Here is a 16,268-nt window from a genome sequence, read left to right as displayed (position 1 = left end):
GGATTTCACAATGTCACAATAATGTCTCACTCCTCTCATCTCTGGCTCTGTTAACACTCCGTCACAACTACAGGATACTCTGTTGAAGGCAGCAATATGATTTACAGTTTGTGTTGTATGGTGCTTCAACAGTGATGTCTTGGTCTTTCACACAGTTAGATAATATAAGGATAAGAGCAGATATTTGTGGCTGTGTTTTTTTGTTTTGTTGAAAAGTAAACACACCCAGAGTCAGCATATGCCAAAAATAAAAATAAAAAATAAAAATTACTATAACATTTTTATCTTTTTTGCAGATTTATTTCTTCAAATAGTATCTGCATATTTGGATTCTTGACTAAAATTTATTATCCCAATTTATGCTTTTTCAACCCAAGAAAATGTTAATGCAATTTATAGTTAAAAAAAAAAAAGGCAAAACCCATATTCACATATATTTGGTATAAAGCATTAAGGATGGAAAACACAATCAACTTTTTTAAAAACATAGATATACTAAAAGTACAGACCTAAACGTTTATAAAAGTGGTATTTCCCACGATTTCTGTTATCAGTCCAGCTCTTATTACTACAGAAAATACAATCAGAATCAGAACCTCTTTCAGAGAATTTGTGAATGTTTTGGAAACAATCTCATTTTTTATTCACAATTGTTCATTTCCACATTGCAGCAAATGGGATCAGTCTGTTTGAAATTCAGGTCTTTTTTATTCCCAAAACTTCTGCATTCGGAAGAGTGTTGCCAGCAGGCTGAGGGAGGTGATCCTCCCCCTCTACACAGCCCTGGTGAGGCCACACCTGGAGTATTGTGTCCAGTTCTGGGATCCCCAGTGCAAGAGGGACGTGGAGCTGCTGGAGCAAGTCCAGAGGAGGGCTAAGAAGATGATAAGAGGACTGGAGCACCTGTCGTACGAGGACAGGCTGAGACAGCTGGGCCTGTTTTAGCTTGGAAAAGAGAAGACTGAGGGGAGACCTCATCAATGTGTACAAATATCCGACGGGAGGGTGTTGAGAGGATGGAGCCAGTCTCTTTTCAGTTGTGCCCAGTGACAGGACAAGAGGCAACGGGCACAAACTGAAGCACAGGAGGTTCTGGCTGAATATGAGAGGGCACTTCTTTACTGTGAGGGTGACAGAGCACTGGCACAGGTTGCCCAGAGAGGTTGTGGAGTCTCCTTCTCTGGAGACATTCAAAACCTGACTGGATGCTGTCCTGTGCCATGTGCTCTAGGCGATCCTGCTTGGCAGTGGGGTTGGACCAGATGGCTTCCAGAGGTCCCTTCCAACCTCAGCCATCCTCTGATTCTTTTGGTTAGATTGCATAATGCCATTTGTTTTTAAGGTGGTGTTATTTAAAATGTAGGACCTCATATAACTTAATGCTATTAAAAAAAACAAAAACACATATCAACACCGTTTTTACAGCATACTCCATGAAAAGTAGTATTAAACAGTTTCACAACAGAACTCTAATATAAGCATAGTTTTTTACTTAATGTATTAATTTAGCTCTCATTCAGGAGACCTGAGACCTAAGGCAACTTAGTTTTAATTCACAAAGTGTAGCGTTTCACACATCTAATGATTTAATCATGTAAAGCTTATCTGTAAGTCAGGAACATTTTACCGTGCAGTTTTGAGCATACTCTTCACATATATGCAAGCGTTCATGATCCACAATATATTCACCTCTTACAGATACTATATATGATTTTATTGATAAGCCTCAGAGCTCAAAATTTCCTTTGTTTAAAAAAAAATAATTATTTTACTCACCTAGCTATCATGCATACAACTATTCAGTGACAAGTGGGCCAGATCCTCAGCTCAGGACTCCACAAACTGAGGCATACAACATAAAAAAACTTCAATACCCAGGCAATAAATGAGACCAAACCCACAAAGACAGGCAGGTCTGGCAGGCTCTCCCTTAGTTTCGTGCACCCAGCTCAAATACGGAGAACATGAACTTGCAGCTGGTTCTTCTGCTTTCCCAACACAAGCATAACTGGGGCGAAGCCCTCTCAATGCCTCCTGTTAAAAACCCTTCCCTTCCATGACCACTCTCTCTTCTGGGATACACAGCATGTCTCTTGCTGCATACTCTCTCCCTCACCCATGATACTTGCATTCCTTTTTTTGCAGTGACCTGTGCCTGAACAGGAACCTTAAGCACTGTCTAACTTTCTCTCTCACCTCCCTCTCACCTTGCCTGGTAGGTGACCACTCATCTGAAAGAGAGGAGTTTGAAATGTTTAAGCTAGGCTGGGCACTGGCTACCATACACCAGACACACCAGCCCGCTGCTGTCCCTGCATGTCCCATGTGCTCTGTCCCAATCTGACTGAGTCCTTAAGAGGATCTGCCACAGAAATGTCTTTGGGTGTGAACTCCACATATTCTTCAGTGTGAGGTATGTGCAAAGACCACATTTTAGCATAGCTAAGATTGGCAACAGTTCTGGAGATAAGGAGAAGTTCCCATAGACACTCCAAGATCTAAGAATCAAATGGCTACAACAGAATTTCTTAGAATTATATATATTGGATACTTAAGATGTTTTTTTTTGAGTTTGGTTCTCAAAGTCTGCTCCTAAAACTGATTCTGTGAAAAGCTGCAAAGATCTGTCTGATCAGAGCCAGTTTCAGGAACAGATGTTAAGATTTCTATCTTCCTTCCTTCATCCTCATTCCACTTGATATGTTTTCCTAGCTTGTATCTCAAAGAAGATATTATGAAAATAAGTATTTGAAAACAGAGATTTGTTTCCTCTCTATCTCTCAACTTATTTTTCCCCTGCAAAATAATTCATCTATTTTTAAGTAATTACAGACAGTCACGAGAGCACAATCTTCCGGTTTCAATCTAAAACCAGTGGCCAGGTAAAGGAAGGAAAGCAAACCAATGAGGTGCACTAAACCTATGAAAGACATGGGGAAGAGAGAGGGGGATGAGGGCAGCTGGCATAAACAGGTCACAAAACCTGTATCCTTAAGAGGAAAGGAATTGAGGAAGACAAAATGTACCAGCAGCAAATTGCTAGTGATTTTAGGCAAACTCTTGAACAAGCAAGGTGACACTAGTGAAATAATTCTGTGGGCTTTAATAGAACAAACGTGCAACTGATATAAAATTAAAACTGAAGCAAGAATATTATACTAGGACTTTCTGTATTCTGTTCAGATATTGGTAAGCAGCTTCTTTATAAATACATTATCATAGGAGGAAGCAGAACACCTAAGTATAAAGTGTAAATCACCCTATCTTGGTGATTACTTTGTTAATTTGAGCATATAAGCTACCATTTGTCCTCCTCACAGCAGTATGTGAGCACATACTGCTCACAGCAATAGCTGCTTTGAGATCTGTCAAGGGAAGGCAAGATATAAAAATCCCGCAGTCCATAAAGAGTAGCCTGTGTCCCATTTACTCCCATAATTTGTAAATTAATACTTTCATCAGAATCTGAAACCAATCCCACAGGTTTGTACATAAAATGTGTTCCCACACACATTTTTCTTATGTGGATTGAAGGCCCATTGTCTGCACATTGTTCCTACTAACACCAGTACCATGATTCTGGTTCTTGATGTTAGCAAAAAATAGATTTGTTGTCCAAGTCAAGACTCAGCTTCTCCGCAGTTGGTTAAACCCAGTTGATTAGGTCATACCTTAACAAAAACCTACAAATATCTGGGGGAAGATTTCTAAACATATACCCCTGTCCTTTTAAAGGCTTGGTCAGGAACAGCCAATATTGGTCATACCGAACCAATCTTGCCCCAACATCCTATCTCTAGAAGTGACCAACAGCGGATGACAAACTGAAGAATGGGAGAACAGGGCAAGCACAATGACACTGTGCCTTATATGCCTCTAAGTTCAGCACCAATAGCTCATCTAAGCTTATGCTTTCCTTACAGAAAAGCCATGCTAACTCTTCTCCAGCACATCGTATTATCCAATTACCTATGACACCTACCTGTGTTACATTTTATAGCTTGACATAGCATCTTGCTCAGATGGAAACATAACGTAGTTCCTACATGATTTTTTGAACCCTCTGTGGAAAGCTAACATGTTATTATCCAATTTTCACTCCTCTGTCACTGACACCAGTTTAAAGAACAGGTGACACATCATAGTAGTTCAGCAATTTCAGATTTATGTTCCTTCTGAATTCCTGGGTGAATATGTGATTCCGTGATTCTGTAATATGCCTGGCAATATCTTCTCCTTCTCTTCCTCCCCACAGCAGAACAACAACAGGTTTGCATCCCCAGATCTGCTACTCCAATGTCTCTCAAGAGGAGTGTGCTCAGAAGACAGCTGGCTCAGATGACTTGTCAGCAGTCATGTGCATTGCTTGAGAAGGAGATGGCCTCAAAAGATGTAGTTATCATTATTAGCTTACTCACTATCAGAGATGTTTTTATAGCAATGCCATAACACCTATAACAAAAATGTTATAAATGAATTTTAGTAGGTAAAATACACAGCCAGGAAAATATCAAAATGCGAACTATTGTATCACACTCTGACACCAAATAGTTTTCTTTCAAGAATTTCTATCCTTGATGGATCCTATCTTTCTTGCTCTAAATTCAGCATTGATTTTAAGAAAAAAAAATGTATTCTTTAATGGGCTTCCAAGTCAATGTTTAATTTACTAACTTTTGATGAGAAAGCTTCCTTCTTACATTAAACTGATCTTAGGTATTGCGAACTTCTTAGTCTTCTGTTTAAGTAGAAGTTTAAAAGTGTATTTACTTAGAACTGGCTGGATATCTGTACTATAGGAGTACAATATTTGAGAAACCAAATTGACTGTGACAAGGTGTCATTTCAAGCTACTACTTACCACAGATGCTGTTAATTCATTAAAACAAACAAATAAACAAAAACATCAGCAACAGAAAAAACAACTCTGCCCTGCAACAGAGTCAGGAACAAGTCATTTTCATCAGGGAACAAGTCATGGCAAAAATCGAATGCCTTGATAACAGTATTTTGACTTAGAATTTTGACTAGGTTTTCCTGTTCACAGAGCAGCAAAGCACATAAATTCAGAGCATACCTTTCCCCACTGACTATCTACAGGGTCTGAAGGTCTGCAACAATAGGAAACTTCCACTCTTTCTTCTCGGTATTCAGAACCTAAATAGAAAGAAGGGCCTCAACTAATGCTTAGAGATGCTCGATGCAATCCAATGAGTAAAGAATCACTGGCTTGAAGGGACCCTTGAAGGTTATGAAATTGCTCCAGCTGGTGTTATCATAACACTAGATCAGGTCAACAACACCTTTGTCTACGCCTTTTCAGCATGACTGCTGCTCAGGCAATCACCTCCCAGACTGTATTGATAAGAAAGGAATTAAAATCCATAGACTGTCCAAGAGCATTTGTATCAGGTTCACGTGGCAAGGGTTTGTTAGGAAGGGTTGCTGCAGTGGTGGCCTCTGTGAGCAGAGCCCAGCGGCTGCCCAATGTCAGATCAGAGCCAGCTCCAGACAGCTCCAAAAGGGACTTGCTGCTGGCCAGAGCTGAGCCTCGTGGCTCACCAATGACACTGGTTGGGCCTCTGGGGGAGCAGATTGAAGAAAGGGGGAAAAACTGCTGTGCAACAGCAGCTGGGAGAGCAAAGAGTAAGAAGCAGCCCTGCAGCCCCCCAGGTGAGTGCAGCAGGAGGGCAGGAGGTGCTCCAGGCAGGCAGCAGCAGTTCCCCTGCGGCCTGTGGAGAGGCCCCTGGTGGAGCAGGCTGTCCCCCTGCAGCCCACGGGTCCCACACGGAGCAGATCTCCACGCTGCAGCCCGTGGAGGAGCCCCCGGTGGAGCAGGGGCAGAGGGTGACTGTGAAGGAGCGGCAGAGACGAAATGTTAGGGACTGACCACAGCCCCCATTCCCCATTCACCTGTGCTACTTGACAGGAGGAAGTAGGAGACGGTGGATGGGGGGAAGATGTTTTTAGTTTTCTTTTAGTTTCTCACTGTTTTAGTCTGTTAGTGATAGGTAATGTATTATATTAATCTCCCTAATCTGAGTCTGTTTTGCCTGTGACGGTAATTGGTGAGCAATCTCCCTGTCCTTATCTCAACCCTTGAGTCCTTTTTCATTGAATTTTATCTCCCTCTTCTGAGGAGAGTGAGGGAGCAGCTATGGCACAGTTTAGCTGCCCAGCAGGAGAAAACCAACGCAGCATTCATTGTGAACTACTGCATAAGAGAGAAATATCCACTATCATAATGTAGTCCTGTTTTATTTCACTCCTTCTACCTACCTGTAACATTGACCAAATTTGCACTTTCTTTAGGAAAAAATGCAAACAAATTTCATTTTAAAGCACTTTTAAAAATGAATAGTGAACTCCTATGGACTCTTCTAGAGATATGAATCCTCAGTAACTTTCAGTATAATTGCTGGGGCAAGTTCACAGATGATGGCTTCAAGAATAATAAAATTCCACGCTTTAATCCAGCAGTGCACTGGTAATAAAGAGATAGACTCATTTCACAAACAGCAAAGTTTTTAGACTTGTGGAAAGAAAACTAATTACAGAATACTGTTCACAATTACACTTTTATTTTGAATGCTGGCTTTGTCAGCAGAAGTTTCTCTGACAGTGTACTTAGCACACACATTTCAGGTTTTGTTAGTGTCCTTGCAGGGGGACACTAGACACAGGAAAAACAAACTTTTCTAAACATCTGTCAAAGTAAGTAGAATATACCCAAGACTTGTGGATCTCAGCATGAAGAGACTTCTTGCTGTACATCAGTTTTCCATTACTGTCCACTCTCAAGTTAGTAAGAAAATGAGTCACATACATTATATCGAGTCAAACCTCATTACATCCATCTCAGGGAAAACCACAGCAACTAAGTCTGAACTGTTTCAAAAATACTGATGTTTAAGAGAAACATTGATGTTTAGGCGAGAGCAAATTCTAGAACTACAGACACAGCAAGATTTTAAAATTAATCTTATTTTCACCTTTGTAAGTTCAGCTAGTCAAAAAAGCACCCACCATGAGGAAGGGAAACAAAGGGCCAAAATAAACAACTTCCTGCTTCCATTTAAAGACAAGGTGAATCCACACGTTCAGTGCTGTATGCCATCTTTTGTTCCCTTAAGTTGACAAAAACTGGAAAAAATAAAGTAACAAAAATAACCACGGATATTCCACGACATCTCCAGAGAACTAAAAAGACGAGGCTTCTTCCACCAGAAGGAGATGTAGCCAAGGAGGAACACAATCGGCATCTCTAAAACCATGAATGGTGTAGAGATGAACGAAAAATGACTCACCAATATTCATCGCAATACAAGAAATACAAAACTTTCACTTCAATTATCAGGCCAGTGGAGAGGGTGTTGTTCAAAAGCAATTGATCAATATTTACCAAACGTAGGCCCCTGTATCGCCGTGAAAGAAATATGACAGCAGGAACATAACCACAATTCAGAATTATTTTAAAAATTTTGCAAAGACTGGCCAAGAGATGAAAACATCAGGAGGCTACATGCGTACATGCGTACATCAGAAGTGTGGCCAGCTCAACATTTGCTCCAGAGCCTGTTCTGTTCCCTCCATCTCCCACTGAACTTACTACCAAAACAGATCCTCTGTGCTGTGTTAGTACAATGTCAGTAAGAATTTGCTGGAAAACAGATATATTTGAAATTCCTCCTGGAAGTTAGCAAAGGAGGAAGTGAAATATTTTAATATGGTAAGTAATTCAGGGTTTTCCCACAACTCTACTTCTGCTAAAAAGCAGCAATCTGTCTTTTTTCTCTTAATTCAATATACTGCTGCCATTGGCTGCTAGCATTGGAGGATTTTTTTTTCATTTAAGAATATTTTGACAAGTGTGTTCTCAAACAATTTAACACTGCTCTTATAGTGGTAGGTAACCTACCTGATTTCTTACCCAAGGAGAAAATTTCAGCTGTTTTGGCTTCCATTATTTATCTATTGTATTTTATTGAAAGTCATTACATTCAGATTAAGAAGTATTCACAGGTTCTTTCTCCCCTTCATTATCACAAAGATTATGCATCTCAGTATACTGAAAACAGTTGGGATCAGAGCCTCAAATACTGGTTTGCAAGTGCACACATAGGTATTATGGACTCTACATCAAAGGTTAAAAGGAAGACAACGTTATCCCCTTAATGTATGCATGGTTTTTAGTCTACCTCTTCTCCAGCATTATTCAATGCAGATACTACTAGCTATCAATATTAAGTATGAGCAATTAGCAGACTTCTTGTTTTAGAGACGCATGGCGGACACCACCATCAGAACTTTGATTAGTATCACCTCCCCTTATCTCTTATGTCAGGTGGGCATAGCTGAAAAGATCTCCTTCTAGGTTGAGCAAGGTCTGTTTCTATTTTCATTTGCCAGCTTCTTACCGAAAGGCATCTATTTATTATTTCACACCAAAGTCAACACAATATTCCTCTTGCTGGAACACAGAAAACACAAAAATGGAATAAAGATGTTGTGCTGCGTGCTGGTCATTTCTTGAAGCTTTCTGTATTTTCTTTCACTTAGATAACTCAGATATGACCTTTGATTTAAGTTGTACAAAAATAATGAAATAAACATAATTAAAGAATAGGATATTCCTCACTTTCCTCAAAAACATAATATTGTCTCTTCCCTCTTCTCAACTCTGTCATGATGCCAGGCAGTGTTTGCTTTGCAGTTCTTCTGTCTTGATTGTTTGAGTCTGGGAACAGGCAGATCAAGCCAACTAGTTCAGCCTTGTAATTCAAATTTCAACATCCAAAAGGCATGCCCTGGAATTATACCTAGAAACTATTAAAACAAAAACAAACAAAACCCTCAAAAAAAATCCAAACCTCCAAATTCCAAATCATAATACCATCACCAAATAAAGCAAAAATCATTATCTTCCTAAGTTTTCATGATAATGTACACATGTAAAAGTGTATGTACACTTTTACCATTACAATCTAAAATTGACTCTAAAATCTAGAAATAGCATCTTGCAAGGGATGCAAAGAATAACAAGTAGAGATTCTATAGGTACATTGGCCAGAAAAGAAAGGTCAAAGAGAGTGCACCCCCTCTGATAAATGAGAAGGGAGAACTGGTAACAACAGACATGGTGAACGCTGAGGTACCCAACAAGTTCTTTGCCTCAGCCTTCACTGCCAGTCAGGCTTCCCATGTCTCTCATTTCCCTGAACCTCTAGGCAGGGGCTGGGGGAGCAAAGCCCCTCCCATTGTAAGTGAAGAGCAAGTTCGAGACCACCTGATGAAACTGAACAGTCACAAGTCTATGGGGCCCGATGACATGCATCCCAGACTCCTAGGGGAACTGTCTGATGGAGTCACCAAGCCTCACTCCATCATATCTGAAAAGTCCTGTGAGTCAGGTGAAGTCTGAAACTGGTGACTGGAAAAAGGGAAACATCACTCCCGTTTTTTAAAAGGGTAGAAAGGAGGACCCAGGGAACTACAGACTGGTGAGCCTCACCTCTGTGCCTGGCAAGATCATGGAATGAATCCTCCTGGAAGCAATATCAAGGTACATGCAGGACAAGGAGGTGATCCAGGACAGCCAGCATGGCTTCACCAAGGGCAAATCATGCCTGACCAAACTGGTGGCCTTGTGTGATGGAGTGACTGTACCAGTTGACAAGAGAAGACCGACCAATGTCATCTGCCTGGACTTCTCTAAGGCCTTTGACATGGTCCCACACAAAATCCTTAACTCTAAATTGGAGATAGATGGATTTGAAAGGGGGACAATTCAGTGGAAAAAGAATTGGCTTGAAGGCCATACCCAGAGAGTAGCAGTCAATGGCTCCCTGTCCAGGTGGAGGCTGGTGACAAGTGGTCTCCCTTGGGGGACCATCTTGGAACTGATGCTGTTTGATATCTTTACCAATGACACACACAGTGGCAACACGTGCACCATCAGCAAGTTAGCAGATGATATCAAGCTGAGTGGTGCAGTCGATACAACAGAAGGAAGGGATGACATCCAAAAGGACCTGGACAAGCTTGAGAAGCTAATGAGGTTAAACAAGTCCAAGTGCAAGGTGCTGCACCTGGGTCGGGGCAATCCCGGACATGAGCACAGACTGGGAGAAGAACTCATTGAGAGCAGACCTGCAGGGGAGGACTCGGGGGTTCTGGAGGACAAAAAGCTCAACATGAGCCAGCAGTGTGCGCTTGCAGCCCAGAAGGCCAACTGCGTCCTGGACTGCATCAACAGGGGAGTGGCCATCACGTGGAGGAGATGATTGTCCCCATCTGCTCTGCCCTCGTGAGGCCCCACATGGAGTGCTGCATCTAGGTCTGGGGACTCCAGCACAAGAAGGATGTGGACCTGTTAGAGCGAGTCCAGAGGAAGGCCACAAAGATTATCAGAGGGGTGGAGCATCTGTGCTATGAAGAAAGGCTGAGAGAGCTGGGGCTATTCAGCCTGGAGAAGGCTCCAGGGAGTCCTCATTGCAGCCTTTCAGTATTTAAAAAGGGCTTAAAAAAAGATAGAGGGTGACTTGGGCAGATAGTGATAGGACAAATGGCAATGGCTTTAAACTAAAAGAGGATAGATTTAGATGTGATGTTTACTCAAAAGGTGGTAAGGCACTGGAACAGGTTGCCCAGAGAGGTTTTGGATGCTCCATCCCTGGAAGTGTTCAAGGCCAGGCTGGATGGGGCTTTGAGCAACCTGGTCTAGTGGGTGGCATTCCTGCCCATGGCAGAGGGGTTGGAACTAGCTGATCTTTAAGGTCCCTTCCAACCCAAACCATTCTGTGATTCTATGATTCCATAATTTAAATATATGTCAAAATTAACTAGTTTGCTGTTGATTCTTTAACAGAAATCCAGATAGAAGAATTATTCCTAGAGTAGACTCTACCATCTAAAGTATCAAGAGTGAGGTTCTCTCAAGTAAAAATGCTTCCAGCTCAACACTTCATTCTGTTATGCATTACAAGTTATCAATATGCTGTCTGCTGTGTCTCACACTAAAAATTGTGCAGACAACAAAAATCAAAGTCAAATTCTCATCAAAATAAACAACTCAGAGGCTTTCATACTGACTGAATAATTCATGATCACATTTATTTCAGTTTAAGTTTCTATTTTAATTTTGACAAAGCCATTGCAGATAATCCAGACAGCAGCAGTTGTATATGAATCTAAGAGAGTCAGATACCGACATCTGGATATCGCCTCCTGGGAAGTGCACAATGCCTTGCTCACTGGTGAATCATCCAACTGAGCTGCCTGGATGTTACCCAGAACTAGCATTTTTAACCTCTGTATTTTGTCATTCAAGACTAAAGTGTTTATGAAGTCTGTCTCATCTATTTAGGTTATAAATCTCAGAGAGAAAGATCACCTCTCACTTTTATAATACCTCATACAGTAGTGCACACAGATTGACTGATCCTATAAGCCCTACCCAAACAAAGATGAAACGTGGGTAAGAGTGGAAGAAATACTTGCACAAGGTGGGTTTAGTGGTTTAGTGGTACAAATGAAGTGGTCAGATGAAGGGGAAGGTCTCATCCAGAGAAGCACAGAGTAGCAGATGTTAGATGTACCTGAAGTATTCATATGTTGCAAAAGTAAGAACTGCCCTGATAAGCTTGGAAACGTAACTATACAGTATTACAAATCTGAAAACTTAATTACCTGGTCTTACACATCAGATTCAGTCATACTCATTTCACTGCCCCTATTCTACTTATGCAAATACTGGTAGGATTAGCATCTAATGTAAGGATTTAACTTTTGCATGCAGCTGCAATCCAAATAAGCACTGCAAAAGTATGGAAAGAAGGTATTACATAGTTCCTGAGCTGGCCTGCTGCACCAGAGCAAATTATTACTTATGCAATAAGCAATAATAGTTTCTGTATTATTCAGCACTATTTCCACTTAGTGGGAGGAAATAATTAAAAGCTTTCTGGAAAAAGACTTTTTTGACATTTTATTCCAGTTTTAAAAAGGAGAAGCATAACCATGTTCAAGTGTCACTTTGTAGAACCAGCATTACAAAGTCATGAATGCATTCCACAGAGAGTTCTTACTGCTATGCCAGTTTTCACGTACTGACATCTACTTGAGCAGAGTATAGTCACTTCACTACAGTCACTTCACTAATGATGTCACAATACATCATTAGGATGTATTATGCAATGCACTCTCAATGCAAGACTGAGAAAATAAAACATTACACTATTATATTATCCACAGATAGCAAAATGTAATTCTCTAACATATGTCTCAGCAGCTATTTCCTCCCACAGACTCAGCACATGTACATCACGTGAATTTACATGCTCAAGAGTTGAAAGAAGAAGTTCTGGCTGCTGAATGCAATAACAACCATCACACTTCCTCTCCCTAAAGAATACTTACAGCTTGCTATTTTCAATGCACTTTATATTGCAGAAGCTTAATTCTATGCACCACAGATTCAATTCAGCATTCTGTTTATTTTTTCTTTATGAGGTTTATCATTGTAGGCAAAAAGGGTTTCTTGTATGGTTAAAGGTAGCATGATTCAAATGGTCAGCTTTTTTTCAGACTTAAGCACCAATTAAGCAACAGGAACTACGTGAATATAATGAACTATAGGAGAATATTAATTTCCTCTCCAAGAGATCAGTTCAAATTCTGACACTTTCCAATCACCTTTATCTAGAAATCCTGTCCCTGCATGTCATGAAAGATTTTAATTCCAATTCACTGACAAAGTTTTCACCAACAAAAAACTTCTATTCAAGCATCATTTCTTCATTTTAGTGGATTAGATTCAGTCTTACATACAGCTCCACTGATGACCTACTTATGCATAAATTACCCATAATCTAACACTACAGTCCACGAGATTACTACAGAAAAATTATACTGCCAAATTTCTCATTTATCTCTTCATTTTATAGCTGTCTTTGGATGGGCTCTGAGGAGAAATAATGTTTTTTTCCCTCTTATTATTTTACTTATTCACAAGGGCATATGACAACAGAAAATAGTAACTTCTATAAATTTCTTGCTGAGTCACAGTCAGTTTTCAGGGAAGTTGAAAAATATTTCATGAACATAACCTGGGGGAAAAAGCTGCCAAGAGAGCTGGGAAAGTGACTTGTGCAACCACAGGCCCATCATAATGTCATACATGGTAATGAGTATGCAGAGTATACCAATTATGGATGGTATAGAGTTGTGTAGAAGATCAAAGTCATTGAGTTATACTGAATAGAAGACACAATTCAACCCACTGTGTCAGTCTAATGTGCGTGCTGATAAAAGCAAGGTAATTCTTCTAAAGAAAGGAAAGTTAATAAAACTTGTATTGGTCAAGACTTCAGGAATGCTTTGGTTGGGATGGCAAAGGTGTTCAAAAAGCTACAGAAAATGAGGTAGAAGAAAGGCAAGGTGGATAAAGAGGCAGCAGAGAAACTTGAGGGCAGGAGTAGTAGAAATGGGATGAAATACAAACAAGATGAAGTGCTGCACTGTGTGCTTAGGTTTGCTGCTGTATGTCAGAAGCCTCTTAACTGAACATAACAGAAAAAGCAGCGGTGACCCAAGGGGAGGAAAACAAACTTAAAAAGTGAAAGAAAGCTTCTGTTCCTCAGAATGGTGTTCCAGGACTTCTATCTGTAAAGTCAGAGAAGACCAGAAGTAAACCTTTTTAAAAGTGACAAAATTAAAGGGATTATAGAAGGTGACTTCTGACAACTGTAGGGGCCTGCTCTCTGACCTGATAGTCCTTTCCAGAAATTGCATTTGGCTTCACATAGCAAGCTACTGTTAAAGTTTAAATGCTTCTCCAGAAATAAATGAGACATTGAGCTGGGGGGCCTCCTAACAAGATACATCTGTAATGAATTAATTGTTACAGTCATTGAACATAAAAAGCCCATTTGTGGCCATACATAAAACAGTCTGACTAGCTCATTGGTCACATCTGTGGAAGCCCTGTGAATAAATGATAGCGCAGTAAGGATAGCTGTATTCTTGGCTTTGAGTAACACAAGAGTGCCATTGATCACAGAATCACAGAATCATCTAGGTTGGAAGAGACCTCCAAGATCACTGAGTCCAACCTCTGACCTAACACTAACAAGTCCGCCACTAAACCATATCACCAAGCTCTACATCTAAACGTCTTTTAAAGACCTCCAGGGATGGCGACTCAACCACCTCCCTGGGCAGTCCATTCCAATGCCTAACAACCCTTTCGGTAAAGAAGTTCTTCCTAATATCCAGCCTAAACCTCCCCTGGCGCCCATTCCCCCTCGTCCTATCACCAGGCACATGGGAGAATAGACCAACCCCCACCTCGCTACAGCCTCCTTTAAGGTACCTGTAGAGTGTGATAAGGTTGCCCCTGAGCCTCCTCTTCTCCAGGCTGAACAATCCCAGCTCCCTCAGCCGCTCCTCATAAGACTTGTTCTCCAGACCCCTCACCAGCTTCGTTGCCCTTCTCTGGACTCACTCGAGCACCTCCATGTCCTTCTTGTAGCGAGGAGCCCAAAACTGAACACAGTACTCAAGGTGCAGCCTCACCAGAGCTGAGTACAGGGGCACAATCACTTCCCTAGCCCTGCTGGCCACACTGCTTCTTATACAAGCCAGGATGCTGTTGGCCTTCTTGGCCACCTGAGCACATTGCTGGCTCATATTCAGCTATCAACCAGTACTCCCAGGTCCTTCTCTGCCAGGCAGCTTTCTAACCACTCGCCTCCCAGCCTGTAGCACTGCTTGGGGTTGCTGTGCCCCAGGTGCAGGACCCGGCACTTGGCCTTGCTGAGTTTCATACAGTTGGCCTCAGCCCATCGGTCCAGCCTATCCAGATCCTCCTGCAGAGCCTTCTTGAGCAGATCAACACATGCATGTAACTTGGTGTTGTCTGCACACTTACTGAGGGTGCACTCAATCCCCTCATCCAGGTCATCGATAAAGACGTTAAAGAGAACTGGCCCTAGTACTGAGCCCTGGGGGATTCCACTAATGACCAGCCTCCAACTGGATTTAACTCCATTCACCACGACTCTTTGGGCCCGGCTACCCAGCCAGTTTCCAGCCGAACGAAGTGTACGCCAGTCCAAGCCAAGAGCAGCCAGTTTCTCGAGGAGAATGGTGTGGGAAACGGTGTCAAAAGCCTTACTGAAGTCAAGGTAGACCACATCCACAGCCTTTCCCTCATCCACCAAGCATGTCACTTTGTCATAGATTATTTCAGTTATGGCATTGTGAATGTATTAGTACTGCTCACTACAGAATTTAAGCCTCAAGTCTTCAGAACCACATGACATTGTCTGAAAAAGAAATTTTCACACATGCAACTCTTCGTAGGGAAATAACACTTTTCAACTGCACTCCTCTTTAGACCTTTGTAGTGACACAGAGCTAACCAGCTATTCTATATTTAGCTGCCGGACACAGGTTATAAACACTCCAAGGTTGTTTTAGGCTTCTTCCGAGTGCAATGACCCTGTGGAAGTGTAAGTCCACCAAGTGCTCTGGTTTTTCCAGTCAAGCTGGATGCTTCTACTTGCATAGTTGACTGTTTTACTACTTCAGGCTTCAACGGAGGCCAGGATTGCAAATACCAAACAGCAGTTGTACTGGGTCAGATCAAACCACCAAACTAATATCGTATCTCTGAGAATGGTCTACACTGGATAATCATGTAAGAAGGGGGCAAGCACATGTGCATCCTTCTGCATCTATTCCCCAGCACAAATCACAGAGGTTTCCCAAATATATGAAAGTCAGTTTTGATTTATCAATCCTCAAAAGATATCTTACTTATTTTTTCAGTGTTCCAGTGAACTCAAATTATGTGTTTTGTGGAATACTACCTCCTTTCTGTATTTATAGGTATAAAGCAAGGCACAGTCTGGCACATTTTGTAATTTGTAATCATTATGTTTTTCACAGAAACCACCATATATGGGGTACAGATTACTCAGAAAACTTCCATTAAAAAAAAAAAAAGGCAAAGACATTTTTAGTTCTCAAGGTAGATAAAGTCATATTTTCAAAGTTAGTGTGAATCAACATATTTCTAGATTTCCATCAGGTCTAAGACAATAGCTCTAATAGTCTTTAAGGCAATTTAACAGACAGCATGATTACTTTAGCTTGCAGAGGTGGGAGTCTAGAAATGGGAGTTTGCCTGGTGTAGTCTAAAAATGGCCTTGATACACCACTTACGTGCATCTTGCCCAGTGATTTTTTTCCCTACAGGAATGTGG

The 16,268-nt window shown here is 41.2% G+C and overlaps 1 protein-coding gene across 13 annotated transcripts in view; it reads right to left on the bottom strand.

The window, feature by feature from the left end:
- Nucleotides 1-16,268, bottom strand: part of PDE8B (phosphodiesterase 8B) — a 100,432-nt gene that overhangs the window by 51,995 nt on the left and 32,169 nt on the right. Inside the window, exon 1 of one of the 13 annotated variants that reach the window (XM_083818021.1) lies at nucleotides 1-5,276. This exon is cut by the window's left edge and continues 1,103 nt beyond it. The exons of the other annotated variants lie outside the window; for them this stretch is intronic. The gene's annotated coding sequence lies outside the window, so the exon portion shown is untranslated. Of the gene's footprint in view, nucleotides 5,277-16,268 lie in introns of those variants that run through there. 13 annotated transcript variants of the gene reach the window in all.

This window comes from Anser anser (genome assembly GCF_964211835.1).
Source record: "Anser anser genome assembly, chromosome: Z".
Classification (NCBI taxonomy): Eukaryota; Metazoa; Chordata; class Aves; order Anseriformes; family Anatidae; genus Anser; species Anser anser.
The sequence above is the reverse complement of the archived record's forward strand: the minus strand, read 5'-3'. Positions and strand labels throughout refer to the sequence as shown.